Source organism: Ptychodera flava (genome assembly GCF_041260155.1).
Source record: "Ptychodera flava strain L36383 chromosome 23 unlocalized genomic scaffold, AS_Pfla_20210202 Scaffold_24__1_contigs__length_23054250_pilon, whole genome shotgun sequence".
In the NCBI taxonomy this organism is placed as follows: Eukaryota; Metazoa; Hemichordata; class Enteropneusta; family Ptychoderidae; genus Ptychodera; species Ptychodera flava.
In genome coordinates this window covers 2684111-2706148 of record NW_027248278.1, presented here as the reverse complement: position 1 = coordinate 2706148, position 22038 = coordinate 2684111, and the positions used below count along the sequence as shown (strand labels likewise).

General features: G+C 40.4%; 1 protein-coding gene across 2 annotated transcripts in view; it reads right to left on the bottom strand.

The window, feature by feature from the left end:
- LOC139124777 (putative hydroxypyruvate isomerase) overlaps positions 1-22038 on the bottom strand; it is a 315395-nt gene that overhangs the window by 102623 nt on the left and 190734 nt on the right. The window contains exon 1 of one of the 2 annotated variants that reach the window (XM_070690889.1): positions 14045-14338. The exons of the other annotated variant lie outside the window; for it this stretch is intronic. The gene's annotated coding sequence lies outside the window, so the exon portion shown is untranslated. Of the gene's footprint in view, positions 1-14044; positions 14339-22038 lie in introns of those variants that run through there. 2 annotated transcript variants of the gene reach the window in all.

Genomic DNA, 22038 nt, shown 5'->3' with positions numbered 1-22038 from the left:
CAAAACAAGAAGAACAATTTCGTTAGAAATGTTTTTACATGATGTTAATATACCGACTTTAAATGAACAACAAAAGCAGTTATGTGATAGATTAGTAACAGAAACAGAATATGTTAATGCCCTGAAGGGTATGAAAACGAGTAAGTCACCTGGTCATGATGGTTTAACGGTGGAATTTTATACGAAATGTTGGCCAATCATTGGCAATCTACTTGTAGAATGCTACACTGAATGTTTTCAAGAAGGTTCACTCACAATATCTCAGAAAAGAGGAGTAATTACTTTACTACATAAAAAGAGTGAACCAGAATTATTGAAAAACTGGCGTCCTGTAAGTCTCCTTAATATAGACTATAAGATATTAACTCAACTTTTAGCCAATAGATTAAAATTTGTTTTACCATCTGTGATAGACTGTGACCAAGTTGGTTATATGAAAGCAAGACAAGCTGGGGAAGTACTAAGATTGATTCAAGATCTTTATTATTATACTCTGAAAATAATTCACCAGGAGCAATTTTATATATTGATTTTGAAAAGGCTTTCGATTCAGTTGACTGGGATTATATACATGAGGTATTGAAAATTTTTTATTTTGGAGAAAATTTTCAAAAATGGTTCAATGTCCTGTACAATGGTATTTCTAGTAGTGTAAAAAATAATGGATGGATGACAAATTTTGTAAACTTATATAGAGGTGTTCGACAAGGATGTCCTTTAAGCGCACAACTATTCATACTTTGTGTAGAAACACTAGCGTGTAAAATCAGACAAAGCCCTGAAATAGAAGGTATCGACATTCCATCACTGAATCAACAAAAAGAGGCACGAGTAGCACAGCTAGCAGACGACACAACCATCTTCGTTAAAAATGAAAGGTCTGTAATGAAAGTTTTAGATACAATGGATCAATTTGAGAGTGTCTCAGGGTTGAAAATAAACAAAGAAAAAAGCGAAGCCGTTTGGATCGGCAGCTTAAGAGATTCACAATCCAGATGTGGTAATTTAACCCTTTTCCTGCCGAGCGCCCCTGTCCGTTATCCTGCCAAGTCGGTCAAAACCGGCCCCCCTTTTCCGTGTCTACAGAAGATAGGCTCTCCTGCACGCTTTCCTGCCAGGCATTTGGCGGGAAAATACCGCATTTTCGGGGTACGATTACCGACCATATACGTGTTAGACTTCAAAAATTTTTGCATGCCCGTATAGAGGGGCAACCGCTGATGAGGTTGTGTCCAGAAAATGACGAGGTCACGGGCGTTGTTTGCCCCGGGGACGTGCACTTTTATGCCCTTTTCTAGCTTACTTTCGCGGAAGTAAAGCTCGTTCGCCGGCACGCACGGCCACACCGGGGAAACGTCACCTCTCTCGTGGGTTAGTAGAAGACCCAGGGGTTAGTGCTATGGGTGCGGCAGCACCCTCAAACCTGTCCTGTTTCCCCTGGGTTGTGTCACTTGGCCACGTACTTTGAACGACTTGGAAGAGTCGCACAGTGCAGTCTGCTTTGACGTAGTGTCAACGACATAGTTCCGCCATTGAAGGAAGGCGTGTACGTAGTTTGGCCAGTTCAGTGAACACTTAGCTCGTTAGTGTTACCGTTTCCTAACAGGTTAGTTGTGCAGTTGTTACTAAGGTGCAGTTTTGTACCACCTTAGCTCTGGACATGCAACTGCTCTATGCACTAACCCCAACGACAGATGGTTGGTACAACGTCTACGTCGCACGAGCACAGCCTCCGTTGGGCTGTGCCCCTCCCACGTGATACAACGCACGTTCATCCATTACTATAGCGTCCTTACGGATCTGCCAAAAACGAAAGTGGGGGTAAAAACAAAACAAACGAAAATATGCGATCATAGATAGTATTTTAATAGTATTTTTTACATTATGCCGAACAATAAATCTCGGAGTCTGTCTCGATGTCCGAGTGCATGGTCCGTGTTTCAAAAATTACAATCGGGGTGGCAGATCCGTGTTTCAAAAATTATAATAGGGGGAATTGTACTAAATAATCCGTCTAAACAAAACAAACGAAAATATGCGATCCATAGATAGTATTTTATTCGGGAATAATTTACATTATGCTGATAATAAATCTCAGAGTCTGTCTCGACGTCCGAGTGCATGGTCCGTGTTACAAAGATTACAATCGGGGGATTGTACAAAATAATCCGTGTTTCAATTTACAATCAGCGGGATCGTAAAGCACAAACAAACGGCACAACCGTGCTCAAAATGTGATCATGGTCCGTGTTAAGAATACAGTCAAGCCACTGTTAGGCGAAGCTGTCCCCTGTCCGTTATTTACGTCGGGTTCTCTTGCTGATGGGTGTCGTCGGGGCTGTGTGAGTAGAGGTCTGCACGCCAATGCTCCTCTTACCTCGTAGCATCATGCGATGATGAAAAGCCGCAAAACACTCGCCCTCGTGAAGATGAACCCCGCACAGACTACATCCTTTGGACGTCTCAGACAGTCGTCCGCTCGCAGTGGTCTTACCCTCTCTGCTGCATACTTTACAGCATTTCTGCCGCCCCTCCAAACGGCTGACAACGTGCATCGGCTGATTTTGTGGATTGATGTACGAGGCAAGAGAAACGGTGGCCTCGACCTCTCTCACACTGGGCTGCGATCGCCCACAATAACCGCCAATGAGTTGTTTCCCGACACGCAGATGAAACATCTTATGGGTCAGCTTACTATCAGGGTGTACATGCTTGAAGCATATATATGCATTTACCAGGGCAACATCAATCAGGTAACATGCCAGATATGTCCACCATCTGTGGTTCTTGCGCCCAGTGTGAAAGTACTTGCGCTTCTGGTTGGCTCGGTCGACGCCTCCCATGTACCGGCGATAATTATACAGCGACAGAGGCACTTGTCGCCGCTCGTCTCCCTCCCCCACTGGCACGCACTCCAAGGGTGGATAGACCGTATTCAAGATCAGCACCTGAGCGTTACTATCCTGATAAGCAGTGATGTTAAGACGAGAGTCCATTCTGGTCGTGGCTTTCATATCCCCAACAGACAGAGGAAGGCGCTTCCTCTTACCCGGCGGAATTAATTGACGATTACGGCGGTTAAAACTCCCGACCATGTAGATCCCGGTCTCCATCAGCTCTCTAGCAGTAACGACCGTGCTAAACAGGCTATCACAGAATAGGCTGTGATTATATCCACAGAATAGCTGGACCAGCTCCATCGTAATTCTTTTCACCACACCTCGCTCCTGCCGTCTCCCATCAGTCCGATCCCGAAATTTCACACCTAGGTACGGTGCAAAGTTAGCGATGTATGCAGTGGTGGAGTCGCACAGCTGCCATATCTTGAAACCGTCTCGATCAGGCTTATGCGGTAATCTCTGCTTAAATTTAGAACGGCCCTTAAATCGCACCATGCCCTCGTCGATGGAGATCTCTCTACCCATCTTATAATTATTTACGCACCGGTCAACTATGGGCTCCATCCATGGATTGATTTTATACAGGGGATCCTCCTGACACTGACGTCGGCGGCGTGCCTCATCAGGATCACGACGTGGATCGTTCTCTGGGTCTGCCAGATGAAAGTATCGCATAAGCTGCTGAAAGCGACTGCGGGTAATCACAGTAGAAATACCCTGGTTTCTCAGAAAGGGATCGCTAGACCAATAATCCTCCCTGATGATTTAAGGTCGATACCCATACAGACTAAGACGCCAATGAACGCCTGCACCTCTCGGTAGTCAGCGTTACGCCAGTATTTATCTATTTTCCTAGCGATATATCGCTGGTGGAATTTGGCGTATTTATTAGTCTCGTCCTTGGCCAATCTGATCAGTGTAGCTGGAATAAACTTAAAAAAGTAATCGAGCTCACGGGAGTGGCTGGGCAAGGTGAAAGTCGGTCCTCTCTCATGGTCAAAATCGGTCTCCTCAAATATATTAGCATCGGTAGTCTCCGACATACGCCAGACAGGAGGGGTGTCGTCCTCCGCCAACACAGCAGCAACGTCATCATCGTCGTCAGAGCTTGCCTCACCTACATACTGCCTGTCATAAAAGTCATCGTCCTCTGCCGCATCCTCGTCAACCTCCGAGTCGGACTCAGCGGTGATATCACCGTCGTCTGGGCGTCTGGGCCTGAACTCGCCCATAGCGGCATCAAGGATCATATCTGGCTCAAAATCAGGTGGGCTATCCTGATAACGAACCCTCCGCACTATCTTTTTCGGCGGGGACATCGCAGCACACGAAACTATGGCAGGAGCGGGCTGGGCAGCCTCTGCTGATGACGAGGACTTAAGCTCTTACGCACTGGGCACAGGAACCTCTCCTGACGCAGGATGAGGGCTCATGGTGCACGCAACAGGTGGTGTCTCGTGCACAACAGGTGGTGTCTCTCCCAGAGCAGCCGGGGAGAACCAATGGCATCAGCTGTCTCGTTACTCACTGTCTCACTAGCAGCAGCAGACGTAGTCTGTGCAGTGAAGTATCTCCCACAAGAGCAGATGTAGTCTCTGCAGGTGAAGTAGTCTCTCCCGGAGCAGCCGGGTGAGAACCACTGGCAACCGGTGACCCGTCATCATCCTCATCGGCAGAACGATCGGTCTTACATTTACGCTTACCACTGGGTTTTTCAGCCGGAGATGGCTTCGCCTTACGGGAGCGTTTCTTGCCCGACTTCTTAGAACGTTTACTAGGGACATCACAACGATCGCTACCACTACCGCCCGGAGACTCTGCATCTTTGAGCTTCAGTCGTCTGCTCGCCTTCAGAAAACTTTTGCGGTCCGTCAAGCTCATGTCTGGAACAGTGTCGACAGACTAGCAGGTCCCTCCCTTTTAAAGCCACAGGGAAACAAAGCCCTGGACATGATTGGACGCAGGGGTGTTAATATATGCATCCACCTGTTATTATAATGGACCTACGGCAATCAGTCCACCAACCAGCGCTGACATTCCTACCCGTCATGTAAATTGCCTGTCCGCACCATTTGATATGCTAATAATACTCATTTGCGATGCAAATCCCTCGAGCACTTAGCATAACATAGTCAATGTCATTAGCATCTCAACTTGACATTCCGTCCAGCTGGGTACGTGGCATGCGCACCTGCCACCCAAGGACGTTGGCCCAAGCCCATGTTTAGTTCGGGTGGGAAACCCGTCTCTTTAACCTCATGTCCCTTCTAAGTACGCCTGCGCAGGGCGTATTGTCATCCAAGTCGGTGACAAGCCAACCCGACAGATCGCCCATTAAGCAGTAATGGACTGGCCGTCTCGTTCTTGTACGGCAACGAACAGTGCTTCAGCGGCTTGTTTAGGTCATAACCGCCGCCTGCAGAGCGGCTTACCCAACTAAGGCGGTCAAAGATGAAGGATGCCAAAATTGTCAACAGCTGTCTCGGCCTCGTCCGTTGGGCAAACATGGCTCCTTCAAATAACATGGCCAGCACGTCTACGTCATCAGCGGTGATGACGACCCGTCATTGACGCCCGAGTGCGTAAAACTCGGAATATACCGACAGGTACCTCTACCTGAGTCGGTCATACTACGGTATAAACCAAACACAGGTCTGCCAACTCCCGTTAGACTCGGCCGTTAGCCGAACTTCACAGGGACAACATAGGCGTAACAAGTCGGTGAACAACGGTTCACGCACCTAACCACAGCCGCCAAGTCGGTGAACAATGGTATCAAATTTTGAGGCCATGTTCGTGAATGGCAAGGGCTGAGGCGGTGTGATTCGTTGCACGGCATGAACGTCTAGTGCCAAGTGCAGCCGACAACGTCCGACATCTGAGTGGGTAGTCTTTTCGAGAAGGTAACAAGTCGGTTAAAAGCGGTGGTTACCCTTCACAAATGTCGCTCAAGTCCGTTCGGATCAGTTCCATGTCAGGGACTAATCAAGCCGAGTCCGTCAAATCCGTCCGCACTTCCCGTCAATCAGGACCAAGTCCGTGATTTTCGTCTCGCACCATTGGCAAAAAATTGCACCGCCAGCTGAGGCGGTCTTAGGCGGTTGCCTTACAGATTAGCGTTGCCGAGACGGTCAATTTCGGCCGCAATCTATGTAGTGCCTCAGAGCCAAGTTAACCCAAACTCCGCTAGAATACGTCAACGTGCTAACCTGCCAAGTACGCTACTCGTCCCCCCAATAAAAACCAGTCCCCCACCGGGGTGGGGGACTGGCTGGGTAGCTTCCGCACCTTTCCCTGTCGTGGACTCTCTGTGAACCCATTTCGAGAGCGAACGCCGTTCCTCGCCCAAAACCTGTCCTCGAACGACCCCTAGCGCGAGCAAGGGTTTGCTACACGTAGTTCCGTCGACTAGGCAGGAAAGGGGGTACCAAAAAGTAGCCCGATTTCCACCGCCTTTGCAGGATAACGGCCGTGGCTGCTCAGATTCTAGCTACACCGAATTTCAAGCGGATTTTCACCGACTTGGCAGGAAAAGGGTTAAAGTGGACATCAGAGCCTGTTAAAGTATTGGGTCTTTATATTGAATACAACAAACAAAAGTGTGACCAACTAAATTGGGAGCCAAAAATAAAAAAGCTCGAAAATACTTTCAATTCATGGAAAATGCGAAATCTCACCCCGCATGGAAAGGTTCTAATTATTAAGAGTTTAGGTTTGTCGAATTTACTGTACTTAGCGTCTATTTTAAGTGTACCTGAAGAGATTGTAAAAACTGTTGATAAACTAATTTATGAATTTCTAGACTGTCAGAAGTATAAAATCAAGAAAGGAGTACTATTGGCACAGATAGAACAGGGAGGTTTAAATGTACCCAGTTTTTATGAATTGTCATTAGCTTCTAAATTTACCTGGTTTTGCAAATATTTTGATCAAAGTAGCGCAAAATGGAAAACAATTTTTTCTTACTTGTTACAAACAGATGCGGAAAATAGCATTCTCAGATCAAGTGTTGATCCAGATTATATACCTTTTCAGATTTCAAGAGCGTTGCCACCTTTCTATAGAGATTGCCTTAAAGTTTGGTTTGCTGTCAGACAGAAAAGTACTGAAGCAAGTAATAGACATCTTATGTGGAATTCAATGTACAAAATTTTTGTGTCTGTAGAAATGAGTGCTTTAAATATTTTTGCTTATGACTCTTTCAGTAACACCATCGGTATTTCAAAAATTTCATCAAGAATGGTTTACAGAATATTAATTAAAGATTTTGTGATAAAGCCAAATGCGATGGAAAGTTGGAGTAGAGAATGTAAATTTCAATTGCAGGAAAAGGAAGTGTGGTTATTAGCCAAAAGGGTTACACAAGAAACTAAGCTTCACAGTTTTCACTGGAAATTTACTATCCGTAGATTACCAAATTGTGTTAAGCTTTTTCACTGGAAGAAAATTGATTCTCCTTTATGTAAACGTTGCCATGTATACGACACTTACCAGCATAGATTTTGGGAATGTATTGTCGCAAAAAATATATGGAGCTTTACGGAGAAAGTAATAAGTAAGATGTTACAAATGCAAGTTAAAGTTTGTAGATGTGATCAGAGGATATTATTTCAAATCAAAGAAATTGGAAAATATTGTAAATCTTACTATTATCATAGCCAAATGGTCTATACATAAATACCATGTCTGTAATCTTGAAGAGTCATTTCCTTCTGTAATTGTTATGAGAAACGAGTTGTATCAAAGAGCTCAAGCTCAGAAAATTGAAACCTTGCTTAAAGTCACGTGATTTTTTGGTCACATTGTTGTAGTTTTCAGACATGTATACCTTTTACGAGAAAGAAAATAAATAACAATCAAACAAAAAAACTTATATAGTATTGGTTAAAAATACAATACAACTGATTGAGAATAATGAAAACGACAAAAACTAAGGAGAAGTTTTAAAGAAGCGACCTAACGGCTGATATAGCTCTGCTGTGTTTATGTAGAGAACAACTTTTTTTAACAAATGTTGATGAAGAAGGTGGAAATCATTGATAGCTCACTACAGTGGCCAGAAAAAAGTGGCTAAAATAGCAGCAAAAATACACAATTGAAGATTTCATCGATATCATAATTTGAATATATCACATTGGATCATCCATGAGAACATGTCAACCAAACTATCTGACGAGTAGTTTTTTGTGAATGAAATTTTGACCAAAAATGGCAAAAATTGCCCCCCAAAAAATATTGCAGATTTCACCATAATTTCAATATATCATATATTAAAATAATCCTTTGGAACCTGTATACCAAATATCAAAGCTATCGACTTGCAGTTTTTGAGAAACAAATTTTTTGACCAAAAATGGCAAAAATTGCCCCAAAAATACAAAATTACAGATTTCATCAAAATTTCAAAATATCACATTTAGTTAATCTGTAGGAACCTGCATATCGAATTTCAAAGCTATCAGACCAATACATTTTAAGAAATACATTTTTTATCCAAAAATGGAAAAATTGCCTGAAATAAACAAAATTGCACATTTCATCATTATGTCAATAAATATCATTAAGATCGTCCGTACGAAACTGTATACCAAATTTCAAAGCTATCAGACCAGTACTTTTTGAGAAATATATTTTTTGACCAAAAATGGCAAAAATTGCCCCAAAAATACAAAATTGTAGATTTCATCATAATTTTAATAAATATCATTCAGTTCATCTATAGGAAGCTGTATACCAAATTTCAAAGCTATCAGATGAGTAGTTTTGGAAATACACATTTTTTGACCAAAAGTGGCAAAAATTGCCCCAAAAATTCAAAATTGCAGATTTCATTAGATATTCAATATACATTACTTAGTTCATCTGTAGAAACCTGTATAGTGTATACCAAATTTCAAAGCTATCAGACCTGTACTTTTTGAGAAACACATTTTTTGACCAAAAATGGCAAAAATTGCCCCAAAAATTCAAAATTGCAGATTTCATCATAATTTCAATAAATATCATTCAGTTCATCTATAGGAACCTGTATACCAAATTTCAAAGCTATCAGATGAGTAGTTTTGGAAATATACATTTTTTGACCAAAAATGGCAAAAATTGCCCCAAAAATACAAAATTGTAGATTTCATCATAATTTCAATAAATGTTCAGTTCATCTATAGGAACCTGTATACCAAATTGCAAAGCTATCAGATGAGTAGTTTTGGAAATACACATTTTTTGACCGAAAATGGCAAAAAATGCCCCTAAAATTCATAATTGCAGATTTCATCATAACTTCAATAAATATCATTCAGTTCATCTATAGGAACCTGTATACTGAATTTCAAAGCTATCAGATGTGTAGTTTTGGAAATACACATTTTTTGACCAAAAATGGCAAAAATTGCCCCAATAATACAGAATTACAGATTTCATCAGAAACTCAATTACTTAGTTCATCTATAGGAACCTGTATATCAAATTTCAAAGCTATCAGACCAGTACTTTTTGAGGAACACATTTTTTGACCAACAATGGAAAAATTGAAATAGATCATCCCTAGGGACCTACCAGTATGTACCAAATATCAAAGCTGTCTGACTGGTAGTTTTGAAGAAGAAGATTTTTAAAGATTTTTTACCAAAAACAACAAAGAAGCTGTTGAAAACATAAATACTGTAAACTTGATTTTTTGGACTACAGATGCTATAATAGACCAAGCCAAGTGGATGAAAATACGTCATGTTTTGGCTCAATACCACTTTTTACTGACTTGAAGTGATACTGTCTGGCAGGAAAAGGGATATTAATTTAAAACCATAGTGAAGGAAATTAAACAGCCTTGCACAATTTTTGGGTTAAGCTATTCATAACAATACTGACATTGTCTCAATTAATTGGTTTTCACTTTGAAGGGCTGAAATAACAATTTAAAACTCAACTTGTAATAATATGAAGGCTGAAATTATTTCCTTTAAGGGGGCACTGCACCCAACACAATGTATTTCGCTCAAAAATCACTTTTTTGCAAATATTCATTCAACGTTTATTAATTTAACCCAAGATTAAAATATTGTTGGGTTACCTTGTAGCTTGTCAAGAAAAATATGAGCTAAAAATAATCACAATCATACCAATCCATAATCTAATAACACTAGGTTAGAATTCGTATAGTTGTAAACATAGACACAAAACAGCACAGAACAGACAGTAAATAGACGGTATTGTGCACACACAAAGTCAAATTCATGAAAGAAAGATATATGGACCTCTGGCCAAAAGACCAAAAAGTGATGTCAGGTGTTTCGAAAATAGTAAGCACATCCTGCCCCACATGTGGCACCCGCCATGTATCAATCTATAAGTCAGATAGGCAGTGGTCACTAGGCCTAATGTCACCGATGCCATCAGTGATCATTTGTCAAAGAGAGAATATTGTATTTATCTACCAGCTTGCAATACCTGCCAAAAAAGCATGTATGTTTACTTTCTTAGGGCTATAATAATGTACAAATAATAAACAGCCACTTCCACTGTACCTTCAAGGTATTTTTTCAGTTTTAACTGAACTATACAGAAAGAAAAAATCTTTAGAAGTTTATAACTTGAAGCCTGTTTTGAAGCTTCTGAAAAATAATGTACTTCTTTGTCATGTTTTTACACTACCTATATCATCCCTCACCAGCATGGCACCATGAAGTTTTCATTACATTGCACTATGCATGTTTTTCTGATGACCTAGGTGGTCTTTTTAATGCTCATGTGCAGAGTAGGTAAACTTTTAATGAACAACTTAGGGTGTCAGCGAGTTCACGATGTGATGCATGCTGAATGCTGAATTTCTCGATGTGAAATTCTGTCCGATTACTTCTTGACAGTAATTTTAGAATGGGAAAATTCACAAACAGAGAGGTTGGTTGCCATGGACAAGTAACTTTTTGCTAATTGACCTGAGAAATAAGGCAGTGTTCATTGAAAATTCAAAGACTGGACCCGTTGACACCAAAGCTTGCTTGTGACCATGCATGCTGTCATCTTTGCATGAAGTCTTTCCACCATGACCCCAGGAATGCCAGTCACTGAACTGAACATTGCATTGTAGAGTATGTTTTAGTAAAAGTACTATTTTTGGTGCTAATTTTCGCTACCTAATTTTATTTTTATAGAGTTGTAAACATTCATACAAAACAAAAAAAACTTTGTATGTCTTTTTGATTGTACAGACATCATGACACCATAACCTTGTCTTGTGAGGGCAAGGAACTTTGTGGACGTACACTCAACCAGCGTACGGTAATTAACCGATGGTATTGTTTATAAAAAATGATCATGCAATATTGTGAAAAACTTTATCCCAGTTCTCACAATGAAGTAAAATGATTATTATTTGTTATTTAAGTCGATGTTCCCACATCAGAAAATCGATCTTATGGATTTGATTTCTCGGTAATTATTGTTTCACTTGTCCCTTCGGGCAAGTGGCATCGCTGTTTCACTTGCCCGAATGCGACTTTCACTTGCCCCGGGCAATCGGGCAACCCTCAGCATCTTTCCCTGACCCCATAAGCTGGTGACAGTGGAATATTACTGATGAGGTGTGGAAAATTGATTATACTAAAGTTGAAATCATCTCTCTTGTCATATAGCCTTGTACAAAGGTGACCAGTAGAGTCAAATTCAAGTAAAATGTCCAGATATGAAGCAGAAGAGGCCGTTTCTGTAGTTTCTTTAATCTCCAATTTTGGAGGATAAATCATAGCGAGATATAAGTTGCATGAAAAAGAAGTTAATTTATGCAAATGTATGCAAATCACCTGATTTCAAGGCTTCATTTCCTCCCAATGCCAAATTTACAAAGAATTTAACTCCACTCCAGTGGGATCAAATTTTCTGAAATTTTCACATTTGTTCTTTAAATGCTATATAACAAAACAACTATTTTGTTTGGCAACAAAGTTCTTACATTTTGAATAAGAGGTATTTTAATTTTCCTATTCATGATTTTAATCACTATTTTGAGTGTCAGTCTTTCAATTCTTGCCATTTTCGAATGAGGATAAATAACACAAAATAAAATAGTCATTTTTTCCTACATATACACTTTTTTCAAGTGAAATATTACATTTCAGAAAATAGTGTCAAGTTTTTGACTCCGATTAATTTTTATATTAATACCAAAATTGAGATTTATTACCCAAAATATACACCAGCCTCATCCTTCGAGTTAGCTGTGATATTGCAGTGGTACTTGTGGCATGTATAGAACGTGCTCGGGTCATCGGGGTCATCGCCACAGTCCCGCTGCGAGCCAACGCATGGGCTTTTTTGGCAGTTTACTAAAACACCAACCGGTGTTGTAGATTTAGCTCGCAAAATAATAAAATAGATAAAGCTTGGAATAAATCAAATTATGCATACTGTATCACTGACTATCTACGACTCATCCTCTACTCCTGCTAACGAACCCGGCTGTGACAACATGTATTTTCGACCGTTTATCAGTGAGTCGTCGATGGTTCCTCTCGAGTTTGAACTTCTGACCTCCAACTTATTCAGTGCGTTGTACACGCGATCGGGCAAACATCTCAGAAACCATCGACGGCTCACTGGAAAATGGTCGAAAATACATGTTCTTGTCGTCAAGGAAGTTAGCAGGCATACAGAATGAGTCTCAGATAGTCAATGATAAAGATGATACAAGTTTATTTATTCAAAGGCTAATATAGTTCATTATTTAAAATTTTGCGAGCTAAATCTACGACACCGGTCAGTGTTGTAGTAAACTGCCAACGAAGCCCATAGTTTGGCTCACAGCGGGACTGTGGCGATGACCCCAATGACCCGAGCGCGTTCGATACACGCCACAAGTACCGCTAGGATATCACTAAACTATTGGTAACTGGTCATTTTGGCACCAAGTCGTTTCGGCACCGCAACTTCCGGCCCCAAGTCACTTCGGCACCGCAACCCAAGACATTTCAGCATCCTTGTTTCTATTTTTTTTAAACTATTTAGTAATTGACTGATCTGACATATTCACAACGTGACCTTTGCATTCTGACCAGTACTTTTATGTACATTTTGTGTGACTTTTGCCATACTGTTTCGTCTCTGCTTTCAAACTTTTGCTGTGTCGTGGGCTATCGATATCGATAAACTTGGGTCACAGATTTGAAAATGATGTGAAGTTTTTTCTTACGGTCTCTTTCCTTGTTCTCACAAAGATTAAAGCATGTACGTGAATGTTAGTTGAAACTATACTTTTTAGTGCCTAGATTTGCAACATTACGCTCCAGCACTAGTTCCCACAGGTAGCCTTCAGCGGTGCCAAAACGTCTTGGGTCGCAGTGCCGAAACAACTTGGGGCCTGAAATTGGAAGGCCGAAACGTCTTGGGCCGAAACGACTTGGTGCCGAAACGTCCAGAAACCAAACTGAAAAATATTGTTTGATATTTTAAAGAAATACGCCCGAAGGGCACGCAAAAAATGTTCAACATACAGATATCTCAGATATATATATGTCTGATATATTTAAGTTTTGCACTAGGATGGGGCTCTGAAAAATATATCTTATTATAATTAAAGTTACGCGCCCGTCGAAAAATGCAACTGAATGAATGAAATTTGTGGCTGGCACCATGCATTTTACGCAAGTATGAGCCGTGTCGAAATTCAAAAACACACTGACCCCCCTCCCCCCACTATTGGGTATTTCAAAAACATGGTGACCTCCCCCCATCACCAAAGTCAAAAACAGGGTGACACCCCCCCCCCCCCGGCCGAAGAAACTGACCAGTCCCTTAGCTCTGCATGGCTGTGTGCATGGAGGTAGTAGCTGTGTGTTACCGGCGTTATACGGCCTCCTAGCTGCAGTACAGTAGCTCGAGGTTTTGCCTGGGTATTTGGGTCGGACGGCAATTGCCGTCCGACCCAAATACCCAGGCAAAACCTCGAGCTACTGTACTGCTAACTGCCTCCACCACAGCCGTATAACGCCGGTAACACACAGCCCTGCCATGCAGAGCTACCACCCACTGAAATTTTGTCTGTCATCCCTTCTTGTTATCAATAACCCTACAAAGGGTCAAAAGACACACTGGAAACATGTTAACTTGTCTACAACTGATATGACTCAGACGAGTACTTGAAAGTAATGTACCTGGGTAAGCGTTCAGCAAGACTTGTTCCAAGCCCTCTGTCTTTTACTTCGACAAGTTTCTCCAGTGGTGTTCCGTAAGGAGTACTTTCTACTGCAGTGAATCCAGCTGCCTTAGCTGCACTGTATCTCGCTGGAAAATCACCATGTTCTGTGAACATAAAGTTCAAATTTGCCGCAAACTTCATTTCTTTCGGTTACAGCTGAACAACGTCCTCAATGTACTAACGTAAAGGGGGCGTCATCCTCACCCTCATTGACCTTTTCCAGCTGACGCAGGCGGCAGCGGCAGTTATCCCATAACGCACCGCGGCAAAATGGCAGCACTGCGAGAGTAAACACGCTGGATGACACCAGTTTTTCGGAGTTTTAAAGGTGCCGGTTACAGTCAACTCGCACCTTTTCCAACCTGCCCAGAACCAACTCGCCCGATTCCAACTCGCCCAATACCAACTTGCCCGATTCCAACTTGTCCGATGCCAACTCGCCCGTTGTTTGAGATGTAGTTGTAGACACAGGTCCGTGGAGTTGCCGTGTAGTGTTGTACTAAGTATAGTCTATGCCTGTACACCGGTAGCTACGAGTCCACAGCTGTGGTGTTTTCGGACGGGAGTGACCGTTGGGCGACCTACGTCGATTTTTGGTCACGATTACAGTTTTCTTTTAAAATTATCTACAACATCGACAAACAACAGCAAGGAATGAGACATTGTTTTTTAATATTTTTTATTATCGTCATCATCATCACCATCAACAACAACAACAACAATAACAACAACAACATCAACAACAACAACAAGATTACTAAATTCCCTGTGGTCGAACGGCAAATACCCAGGCAAAACCTCGAGCTACTGTTCTGCAGCTATAGTACTCGTAACTGTGTGTACCCAGCATTCGAAAATGAAATCTGCCGAACAGATAGGCTATCTACGAATATAATATTATATTATTATAATAATTTGGATGGAAACTTTTCGAAATATCGCCGAACAAAGTTGCGACAAGGGTGCTGTCGGGCGTAACGTGGACACTATTCTACGAATTTTCCCATAGCTGTGGTGGCGGCGTTAAAATCGTAAAAGTCAAAACCAGCCCGTAAAAGGCAGGAATCCCGTCTGAAAACACCACAGCTATGGACCCACAGCTAGGCCATTGCATGAAGTAAACCTAATTGGAGTGGGCAACCAAAGGCGTCCACCCGTAGAGGGTCATGGGCTATTAGGGCCTACATAAAGTCAATTTATTGTAGTGGACCGCCGAAGGTGGCCCACCGGTAAAGAGGGTCGATCATGGCCGTTGCACGCGAAGTAAACCTAATTGGAGTGGGCCGCCAAAGGCGTCCGCCCGTTAGGCCAAAGTAATTAATTTTTTTGTTTTGCGTCCCCACCTGTGTAGGTTTTTAAGGTTTTCATGAAAAACACACACAATGTATTTGAATAGAAAATTTTAAGACATGACCGTAAGAGGAGCAAGAAGACCATGTTTCAGAGGAAGATGTGTAATCTGAAAAAAATACTCCCCAAGTGCCACCAAATAACACCATTTTTATCTCTTTTTTTAAAAAGCTCCAACTTCGCTCTCTATATCCTACAGAGAACACGGTCATCATACAGGGACGGAAACTCATTGCCGACATTGTCTTTTTTTCTGATTTGTCTCATTTATATTAATCATCTGTTCAGAATTGTTTACAGAACCAGGAGTGACGGATGGACTGTCATTGGTTGTGCAAAAATCAGTCTCTGATTCCACCACTTCTTCATTTCCTTCTGTTCCAGTATTAGGCAGTACTGTTGGACATTCCTTGCGCAAGATGATCTGCAACATTTCGCGAAATCTATCATCAATATAAATTACTATATGTATGTTGGGGTTACAGCACACAATCTTATTTGAATTGCGCTAGTGATATTGATGTATTGTATCCTCGTACTAAAAAAATTATAAATCTGAAAATTCACTCAGAAAAAAAATTAACACAGCTTTTCTCATTTGGAAAAAAAATTGTTTTAGAAATTTACAATTGTAAAAAAAAATTCACAATTTCATTGTGACCACCCCCTCCAAAGATCTAATGGTCCGTCCCTAATTCAAGTTCGGATTTTTCAACCAACAAAGCAATATTCAAAGTTCCAATACACATAAATGACATAACTGTTAAATCAAGGTTACACCAGAGCAAGACTTGTCTCTACATTCAAACGCTTTTTTGGCAGGTATCGCAAGCTGGTTGATAAATACGATATCTTTCTTCGACAAATGATCACTGATGGCATCGGTGACATGGGGCCTTAGTTAGTGACCACTACCTACCTGACTTACAGATTGATATATGGCGGTGCCACATGTGGGGCAGGATGCGCTTACTATTTTCGAAACACCTGACATCACTTCTTGGTCTTTTGGCCAGAGGTCCATATATCTTTCTTTCATGAATTTGACTTTGTTGTGTACCGTCTATTTACTGTCTGTTCTGTGCTGTTTTGTGTCTATGTTTACAACTATTGTCTTACAAATTTTGACCTAGTGTTATTGGATTATGGATTGGTATGATTGCGATTATTTTAGTATCATTCGCTCGTCTGATCTCTCTTCACCTCACTCCTAAGCGTTTCACCAATTTTAAGTAAGTGTCAACTTGTCTGGTTCCCTACCCCCTTTCTACGAAAAGGGTCAGGTATGCGCCATTCTATTCACGGCACTGATTGGACGACACAATGGAACATGTTGATGGAACACCTGCGTCTGTTGCGTCCGCTGCTGAGTGTTACATGTTGTTTCAAATTTCAAAAACAAACAACAAACTAACTCGATTCTGTCATTCGGATGAAAGTATACGCTCTTTCACAATTAATTAGCGGCATAAAGAAATGTGACACGGTCCGTCGGGACAGAAAGAAGATCCACTCAACTAAAACAGACGCGCTCGGATACAAGAACAGTAACTTTATTTACATCAATGAGAATTTAACGCCGTTCAAACGCAACCTGATGGGGAAAGCTAACGAAAAACGAAAGTCACTGAAGTACAGATTCATGTGGACATTTAACGGACGAATATATGTGCGGAGGCAAGAAGGCTCGCCTCCTGTTGTCATCAATAATGAAGAAGACTTGCAGAAAATTTATTTATGAATTGCCTTCTTTTTCCCTTCTGTACCCCTGTATCTGCAGGTCTGAGAAGTTGTTACTTATTGTATCTGCCACATTCGAAACCAGTCAAGTTCATAACAGTAAGCTTTTCTATTTTTAATGATCTTTGACCATGACGAAAATGATGTAGATGATATATTCACAATTAATAATTATGCTCTAAAACCCTCCGCCTTAAATCATAAATTCAGCTCTCCATTCGGTCGCTCCTTTTCTGTATCGCATGTAAATGCTCGATTATTTGGTAATAGCATAGATGATGTACGTCTGTTGTATAATCAATGTATTTCTGCTACGTTCGACGTTATTGGTGTGTCGGAAACTTGGAGTATTGATAATCCAAGTTTATTTCATATGCCAAATTATTCTCTTGAGCTTAAGTGTAGAAACACAGGTCGGGGCGGTGGAGTAGGTGCGTATGTGCACTCCTCCCTCGATTATAAATTGTTGAATTACAATGTAATGCATTCGGAATCATTATGGTTTGAAATCTGTGGTTAAAAATCGTATCATTGTTGGTGTATTGTATCGCAAACCAGGTACTAATATTAAGGAATTTGAAAACAGCCTTTCTGATGTTCTTTGTACCGTTAAATTAGACAAAAAAATATTGTATCCTTATGGGCGATTTTAATCTCGATGTTACAAATCAGACCACAATGTTTGAAGCTTCATATCTAGAATGCAATGTTTTCACCTTGAGCAGTTAATTTCTAACTTTGAGGAAACGAGCACAAGCGTGGGCTTGAAATATGTGCCAATACGAAAACGATAAGCGTCCAGAACTCTGATCAAGGATGGTATAAGTTTTGGCATTACAAACACCGGATCACACACAAATGGAGTCATTACAACAGTTGACTCTTTCAAAAACGATTCCTGCTTCTACTCTTTGAGGGAAGATGACTATCATCAAATCCAAGGAAGGGAATACAAAACACTAGCGCAACTGATGAAGAGAAAAAAAATACTATTGTCGAAACCCACGTGACAAGGACGAATCACAAAAATGTAATCTTTACAGGTGACCAAGGCAAACGGCCATCAAGGTCAAGTTACAATCAAGGCCCTTTTTTGCACAATGTTTAAATATCGGACATTTACTTCCTAGTATCTAAGTTTGACGTCAAAAAATATTTCTGTCATGCATACATAACAATCTATATGCCGTTGTAATATCAATACTGAACCATACATACAAGAATGACTTGCCTTCTGTCGCGGCACGCCAGGTTTGCGATATTGCCGATATTTTACTTCAGGCTGATACCTATCGGCGATTTTAGGACTCTAGTAATCGATACTATAGACAATTCTAGAATGACTTGCCTCGATACGTGAAATCACAGATGTTTACTTGATATTTATCGGCTGTGACTCTAATATCGATACTATACAAAGATTTGGCTTGTGTCTCTTGCACGTCTGTCATGGCGTGGTTAAAAACGTAAAGGCTAAAACCAGCCCATAAAAGACAGAAATCCTGTCCGAAAACACCACAGCTACTGACCCATGCTTAACAAATGGGGAGCATATTAAATAGCGCCACTCTCACGAGAAAACATGAGGTTAGGTCTTTCGCCTAGATGCAGTACCGATCAGTCTGTTGAGCTTTTGCGATTTTCACGTTTTGAAAATCTCTTGAAAGAATAAATTTCGTTTCTTTGAATAATTTTGTCAGGTATTTAGCTTAGCAAAACATTTGGGTAAACTTTCCATATAGTGAAAGTTTAATACTGGCCCGCGTCTTCAGGAACAGCAGGACATCTTTCAAGAGTTACTGGTCCGGCATGAAAATAGCTGGTCTCTGGCCATCGGGTTAGCGTGAATTTCGCAAGCTGTATATAAATGATCTCCAAATTCTTGTCCTTTTTTGAATTTCCGTTTATTTGCTGATGATTCCAAACTTTTCCATACTTACTCTGGTTCAGATTGTATAGACCTTAGTGCTGTATCATCTTACTTAAACGATATACAATTGTGGTGTGATTCCAACAAACTGACAATAAATAGGAGTAAGACAATTTTATTATATTTAGAGGCCGACGTAAGAAACTGAATGTCTCGGGTTCTGTTTACATCCGTGACGAGCAGATCAGAGAAGTTGTTGCCCCTTTTGTGGGTATTTTGTTGGATAAGCATCTCTCTTGGTCAGAACATATTGATAAGATAAATAAGATATTCGGAAGAAATGTGGAATTTTGTACAGACTTAGATCCATTTTACCTTTACACATAATTTGTTACTTTTGTACAATGCATTAATACTTCCCCACATCAGCTACGGCCTAGAAGTCTGGGGAAGTACGTATGCTACACGCTTAAACTGTATCTTAGCAGCCCAGAAAGTGCTTGTTCGCAAGATGTTCAAATCAACCACAGACCACTCACACTCAGCTCCTTGTTTCACTCAACTTAATATTCTCGATGTCTTTAAACTCCATAAATTCCTTCTAGGTACCTGAAGCTTCGTTTACAGCTTGATTCCCAAGCATTCACCTCATACATTATCATATTACTTCAGTGTCAGTTGTCATGACTATAATACCCACGTCCATATCATGCGGTGGCAAAGTCAGGCCAGTTTGCTGTTTCTTTTTCTGGAGCAAGAGTTTGGAATGACATACCTTTTCATATAGTACTGATAATTGTCTCGAAAGTCTTTGTATGTAGTTTGACAGATTTATTCTAGGAGTCAGTAAACGTACTCCTTTGGAAGGCATAAGAGCTGAGTTGGGTAAACTACCATTGAAGATCTCACTTTATATGTCTGTTATAAGATATTGGTGTAGACTGAACAGTTTGCCTTCAAATCACATTCTTAAAAAGGCACTCACAGAAAACAGAAAAATTCAATCTCCTTGCGCAATTTGGGGGATTGTAATCATATGCATGTTTTCAGTTCATTGGGAGTGAAATCATATTGTCAACTGAAGAAGAAAATAAAAGAAAATCTTACAAGTGAATATTTGGGTTCATGGAGGAGAAATCTGTTTGATGATGTAAGAAAAAATGGAAATGGTAACAAATTACGTACATATAGAATTTTCAAAACTGAGTTTGTCTTCGAAAATTACTTAGATTGCTTGTCTGACTTTACACTCCGTAAACATTTGTCCAAATTCAGATTGAGTGACCATAACTTGGGTATTGAAATAGGAAGAAAAAGTAAACCTAGATTACCTTTGAGTGAAAGAATCTGTCAGACATGTGATTATAATGAAATTGATGATGAGTTTCATTTATTATTTTCATGTAAAAATCATACTTCAGAAAGAATTTTATTGGGACAAAGTTGTGGTACAGATTTTTGTAAATGTTATAGTCTCTTGGAAAAAGAAGTTGTCAAAAAGTTAATGGAACAAAATGTTCTTGATCTAGCTGTATTTCTAAAGAATAAGCTTACAAATGTATGCTGAACCCTCCAGCAGCTCCGGGCTGAAAAATGTCCTGGTGACTTTTGTTCATTTGTTGTTCAGACTTTTACTGTTTTCTTAAAGAGCACATGTTTACACTGAGCTCAAGCAGCTCCAATGAATGTAATTAGTGCATGTTTTCGTATTACAGAGATGAATGGTTGTTTTTCTTTCTCTGTATTGTTCACTTACATTTGTAACACATCTTGATGTACCATACCATACTCTCTGTTAGTATGTGTCGAGTAAGTAAAGATTGATTGATTGATTGATTGATTGATATAAAGTCCACAAACTCTCTACATAACTTCAAACAAATTAACTTTTAGACAATATTTGATCAATCAGTAACAGATTTAACTTTTGCCATGTAGTAATTTAGTGATCTTCTACAATATTGTAATAATTTCAGCACTTTTCTTTTATTTACTTTTTGTTATTGTTATCATGAGCCCCCTTTGCTAACTCTGTTTTTTTCAGACAAGCTACCATGACGGGGTTTGGGCTAGACTAGCTGTAAGCTATTTCCCGACTCCCCATTTACCCTCTACTTTGTTATTTTCTCCCTCTCGAGTTCATGTGTCATGTAACTGACTTTTTCAAATCGGGTAAATAAACGAAATTATAATCACCTCGGCCTACGACGTTCTGCATAATGAAACAGATTGATTTTTTGAAGACTTGTGTATACATGTTCATGTACCTGCCCTCCCTTTGTTGCCGAGTTAGGGATGGACCATTAGACCTTGGGAGGGGGGGGGTGGTCACAATGAAATTGTGAAAATTTTTTTTTTACTATTGTAAAAATTTCTGAAATTTTTTTTTTCCAAATGAGATTAGCTGTGCAAATTTTTTTTTCAGAGTAAATTTTCAGATTTATAATTTTTTTTTAGTTCGTCGCTGTCTGAAGATAAAGAGGGCAAAGATGTGGTGCCAAGCGGCCACGGTCACGGGGGGGGGGGGGGTCAGGAGAGGGGTGTCCCCCTCCTGCTGCTGGAGCTTTTGAAAAATAGAGATAAAAATGGTGTTATTTGGTGGCACTTGGGGAGCATTTTTTTTGGATTACACATCTTCCTCTGAAACATGGTCTTCTTGCTCCTCAGTAGCTTCCTATAGTTTTGAAAATTGACTATTTTGGTTTCCTGGCTTCCCTTTCTACTGCGTGGTGAAATGCCTACATTCACCCAACCAAACATCATGCATATCTCATGATTTACAATTGATTTTGACAAGCTGAGAAGCTAAAATAAGCTAAATAATATAGTTAAATTTGCATATTTGTGTTTTTAGAGCAATTGTTGCCCTTTTTTGATCAAAACATCTATTTCTCTGTAGCAGCATGTCCAAATTGATTGGATGTGTATAGATGTGTTGAAATTTCAATATTTGTCTTTTTAGGGCAATTTATGCCATTCATGGTCAAAAA